The sequence below is a fragment of the Mobula birostris genome, chromosome 20 (assembly GCF_030028105.1).
Source record: "Mobula birostris isolate sMobBir1 chromosome 20, sMobBir1.hap1, whole genome shotgun sequence".
In the NCBI taxonomy this organism is placed as follows: Eukaryota; Metazoa; Chordata; class Chondrichthyes; order Myliobatiformes; family Myliobatidae; genus Mobula; species Mobula birostris.
In genome coordinates, this window is record NC_092389.1 from 64,387,847 (window position 1) to 64,399,119 (window position 11,273).

Below are 11,273 nucleotides of genomic sequence, written 5' to 3' on the forward strand. Positions count from 1 at the left end.
AAATGGAAAAATCAGATTCCAAGTCGCAGCTATGGCAGGCTCCACCTATTCTCTGGAATAACACCCACACCTAAAGGGGAGGAGGAGTATGAGACGTGGGCGGAACGGACCTCTCAGTTGTTAGATGAGTGGCAGTGCTCGGATGATGAAAAGCGACAGTGATTGGTTGAAAGTTTGAATGGGCGGGCCGTTGACGAGAGAGCTGTCAGGTTACATTATCCCGTAGCGACAGCTGTCAGTTATCAACAAGCACTGGGCAATGACTTTGATCGACTGGAAGCCCAGTGGAGCTCCTGGTGGCGTTTCAGAGCATGCGTCAGGAGAAGGGGGAGAAGGTTTCTGCTTTTATTTTACGACTAGAGAGGCAGCTAAACTGCTTGCGGCACAGAGGGGTCATTCAGGCGGCTGAGATGGATCGGTTAAGAATGGACCAGATAGCCATGACCCGATTGTGTGGGGTCTCTGACAGTCTCGTACGACGCATCCCCTCCATCTTTTGTTAAGCTGATCAGAGAGGTACGGGAAGAGGAGAATGCGGCGGAAGCACGGGAGGACTCAGTCAGCAGGGTACAGTCCTCGGTAGTGTCTCCTGCGGTGAAGTGACCACAGATAGCCTACCCTGGGGAGTGGTAGAAGAGATTGTGGCAGAGTTGAGAACGGAGATACGTCGGTTGTTATCAGCGGGTGTGACTCCCCCCCCCCATATGTTGGGGCTGTTGTGGGCGGGGGGGGGGCGCTGCAGATTCCCCAAGGGGATGAACAGTGCGGAGGGCTGCTGGCAGCAGGTCTCACGCCAGAAGGAGAGTGAGCCCCCGGGTACCTCAGCAGGGAGAGTCGTTGGGGAAACCTAGAGGGGACCCAGTGAGGGAACGGCCTGGTGTCTCTGGGGGAACACGTTCCCAGCAATGTACCAAGGTACTCCCGAAAGCAAAAGACCCTATTCCTGAAGGCTTAGTGGGACCACGCTCCAGTGTGTCGCTACGGATAGAGAGTATTTACGCTAAAGCCATATTCGACACGGGATCACAGGTCACGTTACTGTACCATTCGTTTTACAACCGGTATCTGAAGCATTTAGCCTTGACACCATTCAGTGCAGTGGAGATTTGGGGTCTCAGTGCTGGTGATTACCCATACGACGGTTACTTGTCAGTGAAACTGGAGTTCTCGGAGGCCGATGTGGGAGTGTCTGAGGGTCTTGATACAGTGGTGCTGGTTTCCCTGTTGAGAAGGGCTGCGTTTCAATTCTGGTGGGGACCAACATCCCTCTGGTGAGGAGGCTCATGGGGGCCTGTAAGGAGAAGGCGGGTGAGAGATTTTTGGGGACCCTGTCCGTGCTCCCAGTGTATCAAGGTGATCTTGAGGAAGTGCGTGGCAGCATTGGGCTGGATACCAAATTTAAACGAGGGACCGTGTGGTTCACCCAGTCGAAACCAATGGTGGTATGGCCCGGGGAGGTAGCGAGAGTGATGGAGACCCACCATATTTCCCGGAATGCCTGAGGGAGAAACCCTCTTAGTGGACGCTCTGGAGAACCACAAGGGGGTGTCGGGGTTTCTGGCTGGGGTGCTGGTGAGGCCCGAATTCCAGAAGCCCTCGCTTGTACAGCCGAGCAGGATGTCAGTGATCGTCAGGAACACTACGAAGAGGGAGGTCACCTTCAAGCGGGGGATGCCTCTGGCGCATTTGTTCCCGGTGACGGTAATGTTTAGCGCCCCCGTGAGGCACTCCGGGGAGAAACTATTGGAAAAGCGGGGAAAGTTGACCGCTGAGTCATTCAACTTCGGGGACTCCCCGGTGCCGCCGGGTTGGAAAAGGAGGCTGGTAGAGAAGATGTTGAAATTGGAAGGCGTATTTTCCATTGTCGAGTTTGATGCGGGTTGTTCCAAGAGCACGCGTCACAGTATCCGGGTGACCGAGGACACCCCGTTTAGAGAGAGATCGCGGCGACTAGCAGACGTGGAAGACGTATAGCAGCATTTGTGTAAGTTGAAGGAAGCTGGGATCATCACTGAGTCCCAAAGCCCCTATGCGTCCCCAATAGTCGTAGCCTGGAAGAAGAACGGGAAGGTACGCATGTGTGTGGACTATAGGACTCTGAACAGGCGCACCTTCCCTGACCAGTATACGGTTCCAAGGCTCGAAGACGCGCTGGCCTGTCTGAGTGGTGCAAAGTGGTTTGGTGTGCTGGATTTGAAGTGTGGATATTACCAGATCCCCATGAGTGAGCCCGACAAATAGAAAACGGCATTTATATGTCCCCTGGGATGCCAACAGTTTGAAAGGCGCCCCAGGGCATATCGGGAGCCCCTGCAAACTTCCAGCGGGTCATGGAGAAGACGGTGGGGGATATGAACTTGCTTGAGGTGTTGGTGTATTTGGATGACTTCATAGTATTTGGATCCACCTTGGAAGAACACGAAGCGAACCTGCTGAAGCTGCTCGGCCGCCTGAAAGATGAAGGGTTAAAACTATCCCTGGACAAGTGCCAGTTCTATAAAACGTCTGTTATCTAAGTCAGACACATAATCTCACCGATGGAGTAGGGACAGACCATGCTAAGATAGAAGCGGTGACCACTTGGCCAAGGCCCCAGACTGTCAGCGCCCTGCGCTCGTTCCTGAGGTCTGTGGTTATTATCGGAGATTCCTGACGGGTTACGCCAAAGTGAATCACTCCTTGAATCAGCTTCTATGTGGTTACCCTCCCCTGGGGAAGAAAGGGAGGGGGGAAAGGACAGGAGGGTGGAGAATATCTAAACCCGTCGGAGCCCTTTGGGCAGAGGTGGGATGTAAAATGTGAGGAAGCTTCTCAGTCGCTGAAGGAGCTGCTGACCCAGGCGCCGGTGCTGGCTTTTGCGGACCCCCGATTGCCGTAAGTACTGCACACAGATGCCATCCGAGAGGGTTTAGGGAGCGTCCTGTATCAGGATCAGGGCACCGGGTTGAGGCCTGTGGTGTTTGTCAGCCGGAGTTTGTCGCTGGACGAGTGAAACGATCCCACGCACAAGTCGGAATTCCTGCCGTTGAAATGGGCGGTGGTGGATAAGCTGAGTGACTGACTGTACGAGGCCAAGTTTGAGATGAGGACGGACAACAACCCCCGAACTTATATCCTGACCTCGGGGAAACTGGATGTGACAGGCCATCGGTGGTTGGCAGCGTTGTCTGCCTGTGATTTCAGCCTGAAGCACCGGCCGGGGAGCCGGAACATTGATGCGGATGCTTTGTCCCGACAGGTACATGAGGGACTGGACAGGGACGAGGAGGGGGAGAGCGCTCCTGCCCCTGGGGTGACAGGTACATGAGGGACTGGACAGGGACGAGGAGGGGGAGAGCGTTCCTGCCCCTGGGGTGACGGGTACATGAGGGACTAGACAGGGACGAGGAGGGGGAGAGCGTTCCTGCCCCTGGGGTGACGGCCCTGTGTCAGTTTGCCATCACCGTGAAGGCAGAGGAAAAGGAGCGGCCGGATCGAGCAGCGGATCAATGGGCGGCTTCCGATGACGTCATTCCCCAGGTTCACTGTGACCTCACTGCTGCCGGAATTGAGTTCTGGGGAAGTGGCGGCTGCTCAGCGGGATGACCCGGGCAGTGGTACTATTTGGTCTGCGGTAGAAAATTGAGACACGGCTCAGACAGAGAAGAGAAAACACGCTTCGGTGCCTCCATTACTGAAAGAGTGGCCTCGATTGGAGTTGAAGAGCCAGATCTTATCCCGGGTCACGTCATGACCGGTCCGACCCGGCGTTGCCAGCTGGTTCTGCCCGAGAAGTATCGGAGGATTGCGTTGTAATCACTTCATGATGATTCTGAATATCTGGGGGTGAAGAAGACCTATGGATTGCTCAGCGACCGGTTTTACTGGCCCCGAATGAAGTCGGAGGTTGAAGAATACTGCAAGTCGTGCATTCACTGCATAGGCCGGAAGACACTGCCTACGCGGGCAGCTCCTTTGTCCCACTTACACTTACAGAGCCCCTGGACCTGGTGTGTGTGGATATCCGGTCCATAGAACCCGATGCCAGCAACACGGCGAATGTCTTAGTCATCACGGACCACCTCACCAGATATGCTCAGGCTTTTCCTACCGAGGACCAGAGGGCGACTACGGTGGCAAAAGTGTTGTGGGAGAAGTATTTCGTTCATTATGGCCTCCCCAGGCGGATACATAGTGACCAGGGACGGGACTTCGAGAGAAGACTCATCTATGAGTCACTGCGCATGCTTGGAGTTGAGAAGTCGAGGACCACGCTCTATCACGCGCAGGGCGATCCCCAGCCTGAGGGGTTTAATAGGACCTTGCTGGACGTACTCGGGACCATGGAGATCAGCAAGAAGAGCAGGTGGAGTCAACATATTGTGCATCTGGTTCACTGTTACAACTGTACACGAAATGAAGCTACTGGGTACTCGCCATGTTATCTGATGTTTGAGCGCGAGGCGAGGTTGCCCATTGACCCTTGTTTTGGGACTGATGAGGGTGACTTACCACCGAAGCCTTATCTGAAGTATTTGTGTGATATGAGGACTGAGCTCAAAAGCGCTTATGAATTGGCTGGGGCTGCAGCCGCCAAGCAGAATCGAGGAAATAAGAGGAGGTATGATCAGAAATTGAGGTTCTCCCAACTCCTGCCGGGAGACCGAGTCCTCATAAGGAATTTGGGGCTACCTGGAAAGTACAAGTTAGCTGACTGCTGGGCGGCCACACCTTAAGTGGTGGAGAGTCAGATGCCAAACCTACCGATTTTCCAGGTGAAACGAGAAGGGGCCTGTCAAGATTCTTCATCGGAACCACCTGCTGCCCCTGGGACAAGAGGTGCAGGTTGACCCAGAGCCCGACTTGTGAGCCTACACCTAGTAAGAGGACTCTGCGAAAACGCAGGGCAACTGCAGGGCCCACAGCGGGATAGGCTGGGCCGGGCCGCGCCCATGAGAGGGAAGCTGAATCGGAGGATGATTATCTGGATGTGAGGTACATGCTACCTTTCGCTAACTCCCCATTGATTGAGGAAGAAAGCCCTGGCCCTTTTCCCACTGAGTCAGGTGAGGTGGAGGGGGTGGGTGAGTTGTGGGCAGCCTGGGTTAGAGCAGGACATTGAAGGAGAGGAAGCGGGGCCTGGACACGGGACAGAGGGCTCCGGGTTGCGGGGATGGGGGTGGGGGAGGACTCGGCAAGCAGACCCGAAGTGTCACCAGTAGAGTCTGAGTCTGAAGAGTTAGGTGAGGAGGTACGGATGTGTAGACCACCGTAGGTTGGCCTACGTAGCGCCTGGGGAACAGTGCGTGATCTCTGCTGTTGTGGCGAGCTATGACACTGCCTTTTGCATCTGGATTGGACTTTGTGTTTGTAGGAGGGGTTGGCGAACTATCTCAACGTCATGAGGACATGACTAAATTTGGTAGTGGTGGGGGCAGAGTGTAACGCGCTGTAAGGGTTCACTGCTATGTAATGTTTCTTTTTGTAATGTTCACTGCTGAAGGAAAGGTTTCTCTGTAGCAGCAATGTTTTGGTTATGGGCGGAGATAACCGGACTGTTGATGCATGTTAGCCAATCAGGATTTTGTTGCCCTGTCTTGTGATTTGGAAGCAGTTGCTTTTGCGGGCTTTTGCGAAAAGGAGAGAGAGAGAGATGAAGAGTGAAGACGCGAACGGAGAAATGTGGTGGATCGCCGAACGGGGTCGTCTCCGAGCGGAGACCCAAAGGAGGAGATCGATGGAGGAAGAAGAACAACTGAACTGCGTGAGCTCCAACTTCGTGCGCACAGGACTGTTTAATCAGATTGGTGCCTTATTTCCATTTTATATATATATATATATTCTCTACTAACCATGTAGTCAAGGTAATAGTTATAAAGCTTAATCGTTTAATTGCATATTGTGTACTGTTTGTTATTTCGGGGTACTGATTTATAACAGGGGACACATCGCGCAGCATCCACCCCGACGAGATTTATTAAATTTGGCGGGGCAGGGGGATTGTCACCCCTTGATTAAGCCAAGAGGAAGCGCGTGTTACAATACATTTCCCTTCCATTTATAAAATAGTTAACCCTTGCATTTCTTCTTCCATACACTTCCCGACACTGTGCTCCATCTGCCAATTTTTTGCCCATACTCCTAAAATCTGATTCAGTCCACCATTTCGTTTGCCCCCATTACTAATTCTCGTTTACCCACGGCCGGAAATTCACTCTCTCCTCCCTTTAGCACGTCATGTAGCTGAAGAAACCTTTGGTGTCCTCTTTTATATCACTGTCTAGCTTAAATTAGTATTCCATCTTTACGTTCTAAATGACTTTTTAGTTGACTTCTTTTGGTTTTTATAAGCTTCCGAATTGTCTAACTTCCCACTATTTTTTTTTTACTCAATTATATCGCCTCTCTTAGATTTTTATGCTGGCATTGACATTCCTGCAAAATTCTTCTTCTTTTGTGATGTATTTATCCCGAGCCTTCCGAATTGCTTCCGGAAATTCCAGCCATTGCTGCTCTGCGGTAGTCCCTGCCAGTGTTCCCTTCCGATTAATTCTGGCCGATTGTAATTGTCTCTGTGATTACCGTCACTCTGCTGTAATACCAGCACATCTGGTTTAGCTTCTCCTTCTCAAACCTCAAGGTGAGCTCAGAAACATTCTGCTCATTTGCCCCTAAAGGTTGTTTTGCTTTCAGGTTTCCAGTCAGTTTCTCTTCATTGCCCCACACCCAGTGCAGGAGAGCAGATCCTCCAGTGGGTTCAAACGTAAGCTGTCTTAAAAAGCGATCTCGAAGGCACTCTAGAAATTCCCCGGCCTGGAATCCAGGATTAACCTGATTTTTCCCATCTACACGCGTGTTTAAATCCATCATGACTATTCTACCATTTCCCTTTCGGTAAGCATTCACTGTCTCCCGTTGTAATTTGTAGGTCACATCCTCACTGCGGTTGCATGGTCTGTACAGGGTCTTTTCACCTTGTAGTTCCCCAGCTCTATCCACAATGATTCAACACCTTCCGCCCCCATATCGCCTCTTTCTAATGATTTGATTTTGTTTGTTTGTTTGTTTGTTTTTAACAAACAGAGCTACGCTACCACCTCTGCCTTCCAGCCTGCTTTTTCCATACTATATGTATCCTTGGATACTAATCTCCCAGCTACAATCTGCTTTCAGCTATTGTCGTCAGTCATTAGTAGCAGAGGCGGCCATTAAGATGGAGCGGCTTTTCACCAATTTAAAAAAAAAACAGTGTTTATCCAAACCCCGCCCTATATTTTCACGTTAGCCCGTTATTCATGTGGAAGTTGGAGACTAGAAAACTGGCAGTGGATTGGCCACCCAGTATCACACCAGCCCTACAGTTGTCTGGGGACGTCAGACTGTGAGGTACTGAGCAGGAAAGGGAATAGATAGACATATCCACAGAACAAATGCTGGGCGGCATTCTGGAGCAGTACATTGATTGGCATATGGCGGGACACCGAGTTTATGAGTCACCATGACGGTGTTTTACTCCCTCACGTCCACGCCCCCTCCCTCCACCACACAGACTACCCTAATGTCCCGGAGCTGCCGGTAGCAGGGAAAACCCGCCGGGAAATAACACCTTGGCCATCAGGCGGTGAATGAGAGGAACCAGAGCCCGGGCTGGAGACACACAGCGGCCCGCACTGGCTAGTGCTCAGGACGTCGCTTTATTCATGAACTGAAGCACCGAGGTGACCGGATATTTCACCGCGCCGATCAGCTGCTCCCTGAATTTCGACTGAGTCACCGCGTAAATAAATGTATTCGTGCAGCAGCTGAAATTCCTCAGCAAAACTCCGACATTGTGAAAGATCCATTCGGAATCACTGAAATCAGATCCTTTTCCTGCGACCTGATAATATATGACATTTACAACGTATGCCATCCACAGGAGGATGAAGTTGCCGGACAGTGTGAAGAGTAAAACCACAGATCTCCTCCTGCTCTCCATCTCCGGGTCACTGCGGTTGTCCCCCTTGCTCTGACCCTTCAGCCCCTTACGGACCCGACTGGCCACTAAAATGTGTCTGACTGTCAGAGCGTTGAGCAGCAGGATCCCAGCGAAAGGGAGGAACGGAGTTAAAGCCATATCCAGCCAGTCATATCCCATCCATCCAGGGTCAGTGAAATAATTGTTTATGGTTCTACAAAACCACGGTACGTTATCGATGATCACGCTGTGTTCAAACGTGAAGTATCGGGGTATGTTTTTCAGACAGAACAGCACGCCGGTTGTTGTCAGAACCACAGCCGCATTTTTCCCGGCGCAATATTTTGTTTTCAGCTTCTGGCAGCAAATGGCGACAAACCGATCAAAGGTGAAAGTGACGGTGAACCAGACCGAACAGTCTGTGGCTGCGTACGTCAGTGAATCGATAACACTGCAGACAGGGATGATGTCCAGAAAATTCCACGGGAAGTAATACCAATTGATTCGAGACAAAATGACCTCGGTGACAATGGTCAGTAGATCCGCCGCTGCCATGGCCACCAGGTAGCGAGTGGTGCAGGTAGAGAGGCCGCAGTTTCCCCGGGACAGGATCACAATCGCCATTAAATTCACTGGAGAGAGGGAGAGAGAGAGAGGTGTGGGGTTGGGGGAGAACCGACCCTAGCATTACTGAACACATTCTCCAGGAATTAAAGAGGGATCGGACTTCAGCTAAAGATCAAGCGTGCCAGAGTCTGTGAACGGCTGCTAATCTAACATCGGACACGGGTCACACTGTCTCTGACCTGCCTTTTTCAGTATGAAGATACGACGATGTGTGAACAATCGTCGAGGATAAAAATAAGCTGTATGAACAACAACGATCGGTGCTGATCCCGATTCCAGTCACTGACGGAGCCAGTTTCACTGATTTAACCGTGACTGACCAGGCCTTCTGAAGCTCAGCGTCTGATTGGACCGAGAAGGGATACAGAGGGGAGAAACGCACGCGAAATAGTGGCGGGACCCAAAAAAAAATCTATCGTTTCGGGGCGAGACCTATCTTCAGGTCGATACAGCGCCCAATTTACGACAGGTCTCAGGAACAATTTGGTAACCAGAGACTAAATGACTCCGTTAACGGATTAATTCTCCAGCACAGTTCAATTCGATAACACGCGGCAGCAGATGCATGGACACTGGTTCAGGTGATCTGTGCCAGACTCCACCGGGAAACGTGAAACACTGGACCAGGGGTTCTGTCTGAATAATAACTCAGTACAAGTGAACTTCACAATGTAAACCCATCCCAGTCACCCCTTCACGGGGACCCTCCGTTTCCCAGCTGTGGGACAACTCTGGACAAGGTCCCATTAAAAGCCTCCCAGTTACACCGTCCAGGAGAACTGCCCGCCCCGGTACTGGGACAAATCTGGACAAGATAATATTAAAGTCAAAAACAAAGTTCAGGTCGATCCCCTGAGTTAGAGGAGAGACCGGGGATTCGTTCATCTTGTCATTAAATATGAAATAATCAGGATGTTGAATTGACAGGATAAATATCTTTGACGGATATCTATGCAAAGATCATCAACTTGGAAGCTTGTCGATTGATCATAAACAGGTTCACACCGGTTAACACACGGAAATACCAAACATAAACTGCTCTGTTCACTCACTAGGAACTCCAGTGACGGCAATGAGCAGGTACAATATTCTCTGCACACTGTAGTACCGTTTCAACATTGCCGACATTTCCCCTGCGCAGCAATGTGTCCCCCTGTGCCTCAGGCGGTCTATCGGAATGAAATGTTGAAGCACCACATGTCCCGGGTTTATAAACACCATCTAGCGACCCCACAGGGACAGATTTCAACATATTGTATAATAAAACTCCTTAACTTATTTAGAAACCTATTACATCAGACAGGTGCCATCCCTGCGGTGACAGGTTGTGATTAATTTAGTGAATTAATTTTTAGACCACTTGTGTGAGTTAATTTGTCCCAGTAACAGCATCAGAACCTTCGAGGTGTCTTATCAATAGCATTTGCTTCCACTGTAAATATGTACTTCAGGAAAATGGAAATCATTTATCAAATACAGAATATTGAAATAAAGTCTGTAAAATTGCATTGAATCGCCCACTATTGCCATTCTCGTCAACGGTATAAACTCTTGATGTAGTTGGTGTTTTTGTGGACTCGACCTAGAGGGTCCTTTGTAAGCTGTCTGTGTGTGGCGACATGAATAACCACTTTCCGATCCATGAAACCTTCCAACTACTTCACTGACTTAGTCATAGTCAGAACATTTGGGGCCTCGTCCCGAAACTACCCCACACCCTACCGCATGGCCATAAAACTCAACAGTCCATGGTGGTGGGGTGAGAATTTCTTAATCATATCACCCCACATATGTCAAAGAACATGGCGGAGAGCTGGAAAGGTAGAATGAACTTCCGTTATGTGTGTGTGTGTGTGTGTGTGTGTGTGTGTGTGTGTGTGTGTGTGTGTGTGTGTGTGTGACTGTGTGTGTGTCTGTGTGTGTGACTGTGTGTGTTTTGTGTGTGTGTGTGTGTCTGTGTGTGTGTGTCTGTGTGTGTGTGTGTGTGTGACTGTGTGTGTGTCTGTGTATGTGACTGTGTGTGTTTTGTGTGTGTGTGTGCGCGCGTGTGTGTGTGTGTGTGTGTGTGCGCGCGAGTATCTGTATGTGTGTGTATGTGTGTCTGTCTGCGCGAGTGTCTCTGTGTGTGACTGTGTGTGTGTGTGTGTGTCTGTGTGTGTGTGTCTGTGTGTGTGACTGTGTGTGTTGTGTGTGTGTGTCTGTGTGTGTGTGACTGTGTGTGTGTGTGTGTGTGTGTGTGTGTTTCTGTGACTGTGTGCGCGAGTGTCTGTGTGTGTGTGTCTGTGTGTGTGACTGTGTGTGTTGTGTCTGTGTGTGTGTGTCTGTGTGTGTGACTGTGTGTGATGTGTCTGTGTGTGTCTATCTGTGTGTGTCTGTGTGTGTGTCTGAGTGTGTGTCTGTGCGTGTGTGTGACTGTGTGTGTGTGTGTGTGTGTGTGTGTGTGTGTTTCTGTGTCTGTGTGCGAGAGTGCCTGTGTGTGTGCTTTCACGCACTTTCAAATCTTGTGCATCCCCATCTGCGCGCACCGCTAAAACTCTGCAACCCCCACATTCAAATTAGATTCTCCAAGTAACAGTGACTTCAAACACTTCACATCATGGCTGCCTGAACCATAAATTCAAATTGCATTTATTGCTAATGTTTGTACGAATGAAAGAACCTTGATATTCGTCACAGCCCCAAATCAGCAGGCACCCCGACATACACATTG